This window comes from Melospiza melodia, unplaced genomic scaffold, assembly GCF_035770615.1.
Source record: "Melospiza melodia melodia isolate bMelMel2 unplaced genomic scaffold, bMelMel2.pri scaffold_44, whole genome shotgun sequence".
Lineage (NCBI taxonomy): Eukaryota > Metazoa > Chordata > Aves > Passeriformes > Passerellidae > Melospiza > Melospiza melodia.
In genome coordinates this window covers 2236391-2246302 of record NW_026948761.1, presented here as the reverse complement: position 1 = coordinate 2246302, position 9912 = coordinate 2236391, and positions in this window count along the sequence as shown.

Genomic DNA, 9912 nt, shown 5'->3' with positions numbered 1-9912 from the left:
TCAGCAGGGAGGGCCCAGAGGACTGGAGGTGCCAGTGTGAGCCCATCCCCAAGAAGGGCTGGAAGGAGGATCTGGGGACCTCCAGGCCTGTCAGCCTGACCTGGGTGCCCAGTGAGGTTATGGAACAGATCACCCTGAGTGCCATCCCAGGGCACCCACAGGATGGCCAAGGGGTCAGAGCCAACTAGCATGGATTTAGGAGTGGAAGGTCCTGCCTGAATGATCTGATCTCCTTTTATGACCAGGTGACCCACCTGTGGATGCAGGAAAGGCTGTGGATGTTGTGTGCCTGGAATTCAGCAAAGCCTTTGACAATGACCAGGTGACCCACCTGTGGATGCAGGAAAGGCTGTGGATGTTGTGTGCCTGGCATTCAGCAAAGCCTTTGACACTGTCTCTGACAGCATTCCCTGGAAAAGCTGCAGCCCGTGGCTTGGGCAGGTTCTCTCCTCACTGGGAGATTTAAGAGCTGGCTGGAGGCTGGGCCCAGAGAGTGGTGGGGATGGTGCTGCACCCAGCTGGTGTCCAGGCAATGGTGGTGTCCCCCAGGGATCTGTGTTGGGCCCAGTCCTGTTTAATGTCTTCACTGGTGATCTGGGTGAGGGGATCGAGTCCACCATTCACAACTTGCAGATGGCACCAAGCTGGGTGTGAGTGTGGATCTGCTGGAGGGCAGGACAAGAAGACACAGCCTTAAGCTGCACCAGGGGAGGTTCAGGCTGGACAATAGGAAGAAGTTCTTCACAGAAAGGGTGAGTGAGAATTGGAATGGCTGGCCAGGGGGAGGTGGCAGAGTCCCAGTCCCTCTCCAGTGGCACTTAGCGCCATGGTCTGTGTGACAAGGCAGTATTAGGGCATTGGTTGGACTTGATGATCCCAAAGGTCTTTTCCAGACTATTTGATTCTGTCATTCTGTGATAATTGGGACACTCTGGGGCCATTGTGACACTGCAAGGCCTCATGGAACTTAGAGGACCATGGTGACACCATGCAGCCCCACAGAACCAGGGGTCCACTGGGGCCAAATGGAACCAGGCAGTGCACCATGACACTCTGGGTCCTTGTGGAAACACAGAGGCCATTGTGACACTGCAGGGCCCTATGTAACCAAGGGGTTTCACCATTTTGACACTAGAACGCCAAGGAGACCATTGGGAGACTCCAGGGCCCAGTGGAACCAAGGGGCCATTCTGACACTGCGTGGCCTCATGGAACTAAGGGGACATTGTGACAGTGCAGGATCCTGTGTCACCAAGGGGCCATTGTGACACTCTGGGGCCTCATGGAACCAAGGGGCCACTGTGAAACTGCAGCACCAACAAGAACATGTGAAGCCCCATGGAACCAAGGAGTCCATTGTCACATTTTGGGGCCCCATGGAACCAAGGAGACCATTGTTGCTCTGCATGGTCTCATGGACCCAAGGAGAACAGTGTGACAGTGCAGGGCGTGGTGTAACCAAGAGGCCATTGTGACACTGAGGGGCCCCCTAGAACCTAGGACATCTTTGCAGATGACACCAAGCTGGATGTGAGTGTTGATCTGTGGGAGCATAGAAGGGCTTTGCAGAGAGACCTGGACAGGCTGGATTGAGGGGCTGAATCCAGCAATTTCAGGTTAAAAATATCCAAGTACCAGGCCCTGCAATTTGGCCCCAGTGCTATAGGCTGGGGATGGAGTGGCTGAACAGCAGCCAGGCAGAAAGGGACCTGCAGGGACTGATGAACAGCAGGCTGGACATGAGCCATCAGTGTGACCAGGTGGCCAAGAAGGCCAATGGCTCCTGGCCTGGCTCAGGAATGGTGTGGCCAGCAGGAGCAGGGCTGATGTGCCAGCACTGATCTGCACCCAGCTCTGCGCTCAGACATTGCTGCTGCAGCTCCTGCAGCTCCAGAGAAGGCAACAAAGGGCATCTCTGCAGAAAACTTTGCTGGGACATCCTTTACTTCCTTTAAATACACCAAGAGTGCAGTCCCCCATTGACACAGTCTGTGGCCACAGGGAACGTGGCGAGAAACAAAATGAGAAATGGCACAAGCAATGATGTTTCTTTGTGGACAGAATGGAAAAAACTAAAACAAAGGAAAGAAATCTCCAAAATGAAACCAACAAGAAGTATCAAAAACTAGTTTTATTACAAGTGATTTGCAGAAATTGACCAGCAGTTCAATGTTCCTGAAAGCATCCAGTCATCAGTCTCCTCACAGCAGCCTTGACCTCCTGGTTCCTCAGGCTGTAGATGAGGGGGTTCAGGGCTGGAGGCACCACTGAGTACGGAACTGACACAGCCAGATCCAGAGATGGGGAGGAGAGGGAGGGAGGCTTCAGGTGAGCAAATATGGCACTGCTGATGAACAGGGAGACCACAGCCAGGTGAGGTAGGCAGGTGGAAAAGGCTTTGTGCCGTCCCTGCTCAGAGGGGATCCTCAGCACGACCCTGAAGATCTGCACATAGGAGAAAACAATGAAAACAAAACAACCAAATAGCAAGCAGGCACTAACAGCAATGAGCCCCAGTTCCCTCAGTGAGGAATTTGAGCAGGAGAGCTTGAGGATCTGTGGGATTTCACAGAAGAACTGGCCCAGGACATTGCCATGGCACAGGGACAGGGAAAATGTATTGGCTGTGTGCAGCAGCGAATAGAGAAAGGCACTGGCCCAGGCAGCTGCTGCCATGTGGGCACAAGCTCTGCTGCCCAGGAGGGTCCCGTAGTGCAGGGGTTTGCAGATGGACACGTAGCGGTCGTAGCACATGATGGTCAGAAGAAAAAACTCTGCCCCAATAAAGAAGAGAAAGAAAAAGAGCTGTGCAGCACATCCTTTGTAGGAGATGTCCCTGGTGTCCCAAAGGGAATTGTGCATGGCTTTGGGGACAGTGGTGCAGATGGAGCCCAGGTCACTGAGGGCCAGGTTGAGCAGGAAGAAGAACATGGGCGTGTGCAGGTGGTGGCTGCAGGCTACGGCGCTGATGATGAGGCCGTTGCCCAGGAGGGCAACCAGGGAGATGCCCAGGAAGAGGCAGAAGTGCAGGAGCTGCAGCTGCCGCGTGTCTGCCAATGCCAGCAGGAGGAAGTGCCTGATGGAGCTGCTGTTAGACATTTGAGCTGTCTTGGCATGGGGATCTGTAAGAAAAGTAATCATGGAATAGTTGGGTTTGGAGAGGACTTTAAATATCCCAGCACATCTTGGGGGCAGTTTCCCCCCCCTGCCGGCCCAGGGCTCTGCTGTCTGGAGCAGTCCCTGCCAGCAGCTGCTTCCCTGTGCCCAGGGCTGGGCCCTGCCAGTGCTGCCAGAGGCCAGCCCAGCCCTGGGGGCTCAGCTCTGCCCTGAAGACCCCTCCCAGATCTGGCACTTCCCAGGGGATGCTCTGACTCTGCAGGCTCTGATAGGAATGTCAGAGCAACCCTGAGGAGGCTGGAAAAGCGACACTGATGCTGCCTCAAAGGGGCCCTGTGCAGATTTCTGTAACTGACTGCTTTATTCAGATCTGAGACAAAATGTTTTTATTATTCCATTCTGAACTGAGAGATGAAAATCTATAGGCTCCATCCAGGCAACCCAGAGCAGTATATTAAAAAAGTAGGATTTTCGCTTTTATGCAGCCCCTGCCTTGCTATGCTCCCTGTATAATGTACTTGGAAATGTGCTGCAGTTAAATGCCATGATAAGAGCAGCCCTGAACAATGCAGCATCCTCACCACACAAGCCGAACACTTCCAAGCCTTACCAGCTGTCTCCTCCCACCCAGATCTTGTCCCGCAGTGCTGGCAGCAGTTGCCAGGGCTGGCTGAGAGCGTTCCCTGGCAGCAGCAGAGTCCCTGCCCCAGCACAGCACCCTAGGCTGCAGGACCCTACTCTGCACAACAGCCCTAGGCACCCCTGGCTGCTCTGCACAAGAGACAATCAGAGAATGTACTCACAGGGTCTGTAGTCATTGGGATGTTCCAGCTTGAGGAGATCATTCCAGGAGCTGCAGCTGCATTGTCCTGCAGCCAGAGGTTCCTGTGCCAAGGGCTGGCAGTGATTCTGCCCCAGGCACTTCTCAGCACCTTCCCAGCCCTGACTGATTGAAGCTCTCTGTGCCTCTGTGCTGTGCTTGGGGTGGTTGCAGGCAGTGCCCCAGTCCTGCTGGGCTGGCAGAAGAGCTGCTCATTAAGAGAAATGTGCTTTTGAAGCTTTGCTTGGTTACCAGGAGCCCAGCCCAGCTCAGCAGCACAGACACAGCACAAGGGCTTTAATGAGCCTCTGGGGCTTTGTGCTGAGGCCCTGAACATCAGTCCCTTAGAGGGAGCTGAAGAAACCTCTCCAGAACTCCAAGTCAGAATCCAACTCCAAAGTTTCTTAGACTTTTAATGGGTCCCAGTGAGGGACATGACTGAGAAAGTGTCCCCAGGCCCCAGGCAGAGCAGAGAACTGGAGGCAGTGATGACAGATGGGGACAAAGAGAAGCCAAGCCTCGGTGCCCTGGGGCACAGCAGGGTCCGTGCCATCAAGGGCTGGGAAGAGACACCTTGTCCTGAAGCACTGGGGCCTCCTGGCACAGCCCCAGCCAGGCTGGGCGCTGTCACCCCCTTGTCCTGCCCTCAGCATCCCCCCTAGCCCACATCCCAGTGGCCTCAAGGATCTGCTGGAAGGAGTCCCTGAAGAGCCTTGGCCAGGAATGGCCCTGGGGGCTCCTGAATGCTCCCTGCAGGTACTGCAGGTTTTTCAAAGGACTTTGGGTTTGGCTTTTGCCTTGGAGTCTCTGAGAGGTTTGTGCACTCATGGCCTCCAATTATCTACTAAAGTCCCTGGAGAGGCTTTGTCAGTAACAACACTCAGTGGGGCTCATTAATGCTTCAAGGTACTTCAGTTATTTTAAGGTACTTGGTGTTGCCCTTTGGATACAGACTCAGTGAGAGGTTTGTGCAATCATGGCCCAAATTATCTATTTCTTTGAGTCCCTTGAGAGCTTTGTACTGACATTCAGTGGGGCTCATTAATGCTTTGAGGTACTCAAGGTTTTAAGGTACTTTGGATTTTCTTTCTCCACTCTCCATCTCTGAGAGGTTTTTGTGCCATCCTGGCCTCCAATTCTCTCCTGCAAGGAGTCCATGAGGAGCCTGTGTTGGAGAGGGACCTCAGTGGGACCCATTCATGCTTTGAGACACTTTGGGTCTTTCCTCTGACTTTGACTCCTGGAAAGGTTTGTGCAATCTCCTCTCAGGCCCTGAGGTTCAAGGGCTCAGCTTCAAATGCACCTCAGAACTCATTAGGATCAGGCAAGTCCTGCCAAACCATGGCTCTGCCTTGATTTCCCTCTGGTTTGGAGCAGTTCATCAGGAAGATTTCCTTTTACAGTTACAGAGAAATGTTTCAATGAGCTTCTAAGAAATATGTAATCCTATTTTAAAGACTGTATTTTATTACTTTTCTCTTTTGAGAAGAGGTGATTGCAGCATTCCATTCCTGATATTGATGTAGTGCTGCTCCTAAGGAGGTCTGGCCATGTCAGAAGAGTTATACATTGGAACTGGAGTCCATTGTGGACAGCCATGCCTCAGATTCCCCAACCCCATGTGAGACATGATTTTCACTTTCAATATTTTCAATGGTTTATTAAGTCCTTATCAAAATACAACAGAAGGTTCTTGATTTAATATCTTTTCAAATACAACAGAAGACTGAATAAAGAAAAGAATACAGTGCCGGAAGCAAAGAATTCAGTCACCATGTGCTCATCTACAAAATGGATGCTCTGTCTTTTACACTTCTAGCCCCTCCCAAAGTCTTGTCAATCGACTCCTTTTTCTCTGTCTAGTGGTGGAGATCTCTGTCTTACACCTTGATTGGAGGTCAGGTGCTGCCATAGTAACAAACCGACCCTCCCAAATGCCCCCACTACTGAGGCCATCCTGTGATAACAATTCAAGGGGGAGGGGAAAGATAACTATACATCTACAAAACTTCTCTTAACATATATTTAATATTCCCCCCTGTAGAAGTCTATCCGAAAATCCTTCATTTTTTGCCTCACAATTGTCATGAGAAAAGACTACCGAAGGGTTAAAACTGCTGAGCCAGTTGGGAAAGAAAGTCTCCTGCTTATCTAGTGTGTTCACAAGTGATGTTTGTAGAACACGCCATGCTGTACTCGAAGTGGGCATGCTGCCCTTTTCTGGACAATTGAACTGGACTTTCTTCCAAACTCCTGAACTGGCTGGACTGAGCTCTGGGGTGGCTCCCCCCCGCTCCATGAGAAGACCCCTCTTGCCTGTCTTCAACCACCGTGACAGACCAACAGAGATGCGAATCCCCTCATCAAGGAACCAAGAACCCCTCTGGCACCCCTTTGGCACCCCCATGGCACCCCCCTGGCAACCTCCTTCCAGAGACTGGGACTGTACTCCCTCCCAACCCAGGGAGGGGGAAAAACCTAACGTACCTGTGAGCATTCGGCCATGAAAACAATGGACTTCTCCCCTCCATGGAAACCTTATTTCAGCCACCCTTCCCCCAACCAAGAACAGTATATATATTGGGGTTCGGTCCGACTGCCCTTTGAGTACTCCCCAAGATGTGTAGCAGCGAGTTTCGGCGGCGGGACCCCGAAGACATCACGTTTTGGTAGCTATACCCCATTCCCTGACCTTCTTTCCTCCCTTTTTTCCTTGTCTTACCCTTCTCTTCCCCGGATCCCTTAACCAAACGCATATTTAGCTGTGGTTATAATCAATAAAATTGCACCTTGTTGATTTGTTACTGCAAAACCCCTGTGCCTTTTGTTGGTTATTTTTGCACCCAAAAATCATTCGTCACCCGGTTATTTTGGGCGGACCTTCACATAATTGGCATCATGGACAGGATTCCAGCAGCCAATGAGATTTTGTAGGTTTTGTATAGTTTGTAACCTCTTGCAGACTACACACGCCAAAGCCAAATCTCACACTCGAGCACACAGGCTCTGGAATTGACACAAAAGATTTTTCGGTGCAAAAGCAGGGGAAATCGTTACTGTTATTTCTGATACTGATTTTACTGGCACAGACACTGACACTGATACTTCTCCTGATCCTGATATTGATGCTGTTACTGATATTGATACTGATATTGATACTGTTGTTGCTGTTGTTGTTGTATTTGAATTGAATCTGAACCTGTTACTGTTGTTTTTGAATTGAATCTGAACCTGTTACTGTTGTTTTTTGAGCTGAATTTGAACCTGTTACTGTTTTTTACTGCTGTATTTTTGTGTACCTGGACTGTCTAAAAGGGAAGGGACAGACTTGAAGTAATTAAGCAGTGCCTTTTAGACAGATATTGTCCCTTCACCTACACAGGGAGCGAGGGGCGACGCAGCGAAGGCTGAGTGGCTTTTTCCCTGTTCTAGGTTTCTGGTCCCCTCACAGAGAAAACATTTGTGTGTGTGTGAGTGTGTGTGTCTGGACTGTCTGGAAAGGAAGGGACAATCTGAAGCAATTAAAACAGTGCCTTCCAGACAGATTTGGTTTCTTCAGCTATCTAGGGAGACAGAAAAGTCTGTATGATTGTATAACTTCAGTTCGCAAATCAGCTCCCTGGTATAGTCCTAGTCCCTTCGCACAAAATGAGTGAAAATCTCAATCCTAAAGCAAAAGCTGACTTTTAGACATTGCTTGCTAAATACCATGGCAAACCGTCATCTGGCAGAGAAACTTGGGCAGAGAACAATTGGTTTAATTTGGAAAATGTCATTGATAGAATATGTTCTCTGCAACATGAATCAAAATTCAAAATGGGTAAAAATAAAAACATTCTTTGCTCAGTTCTTGGAGCATGTCTTACTGCAGCCATAGAAAACCGCTGTAAACGGAGAACTGAAGAAATGGTAATTATGGATTCCCTTCAAAATTTGGTTGAAATTTTGCAAAAACAGTTAAATGAGGACAGAAATGAAATTTACAAGCTGCAAGCTGCTCTTAGGGAAGAACACACCAAAGCCATTCACAAAAACAACTCCTCTACAGAGGAGGAAGAAAAAGTAACACCTTGCATTAAAAAGATTTATCCTTATAAAGAACTCGAGGCAGCAAAACAAAAAGAATCTGAAAAAGCTAAAAATTGTGGGGAAAATTGTTGTCCTCGTTTGAGACATTTTATTAAAACTGAATATAATTACATTAATGATGAAGACATGGATCCTCACATAACAACCAAACACCATTCACCGCTACCGAATTAGCCAAATTGAAAAAGGAATTCGGTCGCCTCCCCCACGAATCAGAAACAGAATATTTGTTCCGTGTGTCCCTCACTGGCGAAGACCAGATTAAGTTAACTGAACAAGAAGCCAGTGGTTACTGGGGACACGGTGTTTTCCTAACAACAGGAGATAAGCGTGACTCCTGGTCTCTAACACAACATGCAGCCTATTGGGCCGGGGGAATAAATCCCCTGGAAAGGGGTGATCCCTTAGCAATTGCCACTACCCCTGACCAAATCCTAGAAAGTGTACAAAAAGCTGCATGTTTGCAAATGATTAATGAGAAAAAATTAATTCCTGGTTTTGAATCACCAATGCAATTCCCTGTGAAGCCTGAAATTATGACCCCTTTAATTCGTGGGCTTCCAGAAACATTGAAATCAACAGCAATCACTATTCAGAAAACAGTTATGGCTCTAAGCCCAATAGATAGATTAGAAAGACTTCTTAACAACTCCACTGATCAGTCTGAGTCCACTGACACTGCACCTACACCCTACACACCAACACAGGCTCCCACAACACCATCTGACACATCTAACAGTAACCGCAAGACTTGGACATGGGGTGAGGTAGCAGTTGATTTAATAAACTATTGTAGACAGTATGGGCCTGTAAAAACCCTGGAAGAAAAATCTGAAAAAACAAAAGGTGTCCGGTTTATGGGAACCCCTAACACTGAAAACATAGAACCAGGAAAACAGATTTCCAACAGACAACGCTGATGGATGCTGGGAATAAAGAAAGGGGTTCCCCGGGACATAATGGATGGTTTACCACTTGAAAAATTGCAGAAAATCATAACTAACTGGAATTTTAGAAGAACAAATACCAAGCCTAGCGCCCCGATCTCCCTCCCTCACCAAAAATTAACAAACACTCCTACCAATACACAGTTCAGTACACACAATACAACACAGTATTTCACACAGAACACAGGCAATGAGCCAAAGTTAACCCTTCCCCAGTTTCTCCCTCGGAACCTGGGCAGTGAGGCTGCATCTCAGTCTCTCCCACAGAACACAGCCAGTGACCCAAAATTAACTCTTTCTCAGCTTCCTTCACAGAACTTGGACAGTGAAACCCTGGCTGCGTGTCTCCTGAAAAGCACCAGCAGTAAGCTAGAAGTAACTCTTTCGCAACTTCTTTCACAGAATCTAAGCAACATAACTGCCCACCCGCCCATGCCCCAAAACACAGACAGTGAATCTTCACCAACAGAGCTTTCGGGAAACTAATATCTCCACCACTTACAGGTGAGTGAAGGGGTGGAGGTTGGGTTTACTTACGAATGCTCACAAAAAATAAATCAGGAGACGTTAATTACAGCAATCAGGGGTCCTAAAAAAGTTCTGGTAACCTACATTGTTGATACGGGAGCCCAGATCTCTGCACTGACACATAGAGATGCCCAGAAGTGTGGAGTTGTTCCAACAAAAAGGCAATGCCGCGTTCTTAATGCTTTAGGAACCATAGAACCCATGAATGTTGCTTTAGTCAAAATAACACTCCCTGGAGAAGAAAACCAATTGATTGTCAAAATGGTAATTGGGGACATACCAAATAATCTGCTAGGAATGGATGTCCTCTCAGGAAGGCAGTGGGAAGACACTGAGGGTTTCCTGTGGTCTCCACAATTTAACATTAGACTGCTTCAGACCGCTCCCGCACTGCCTTACAGTAAAACAATC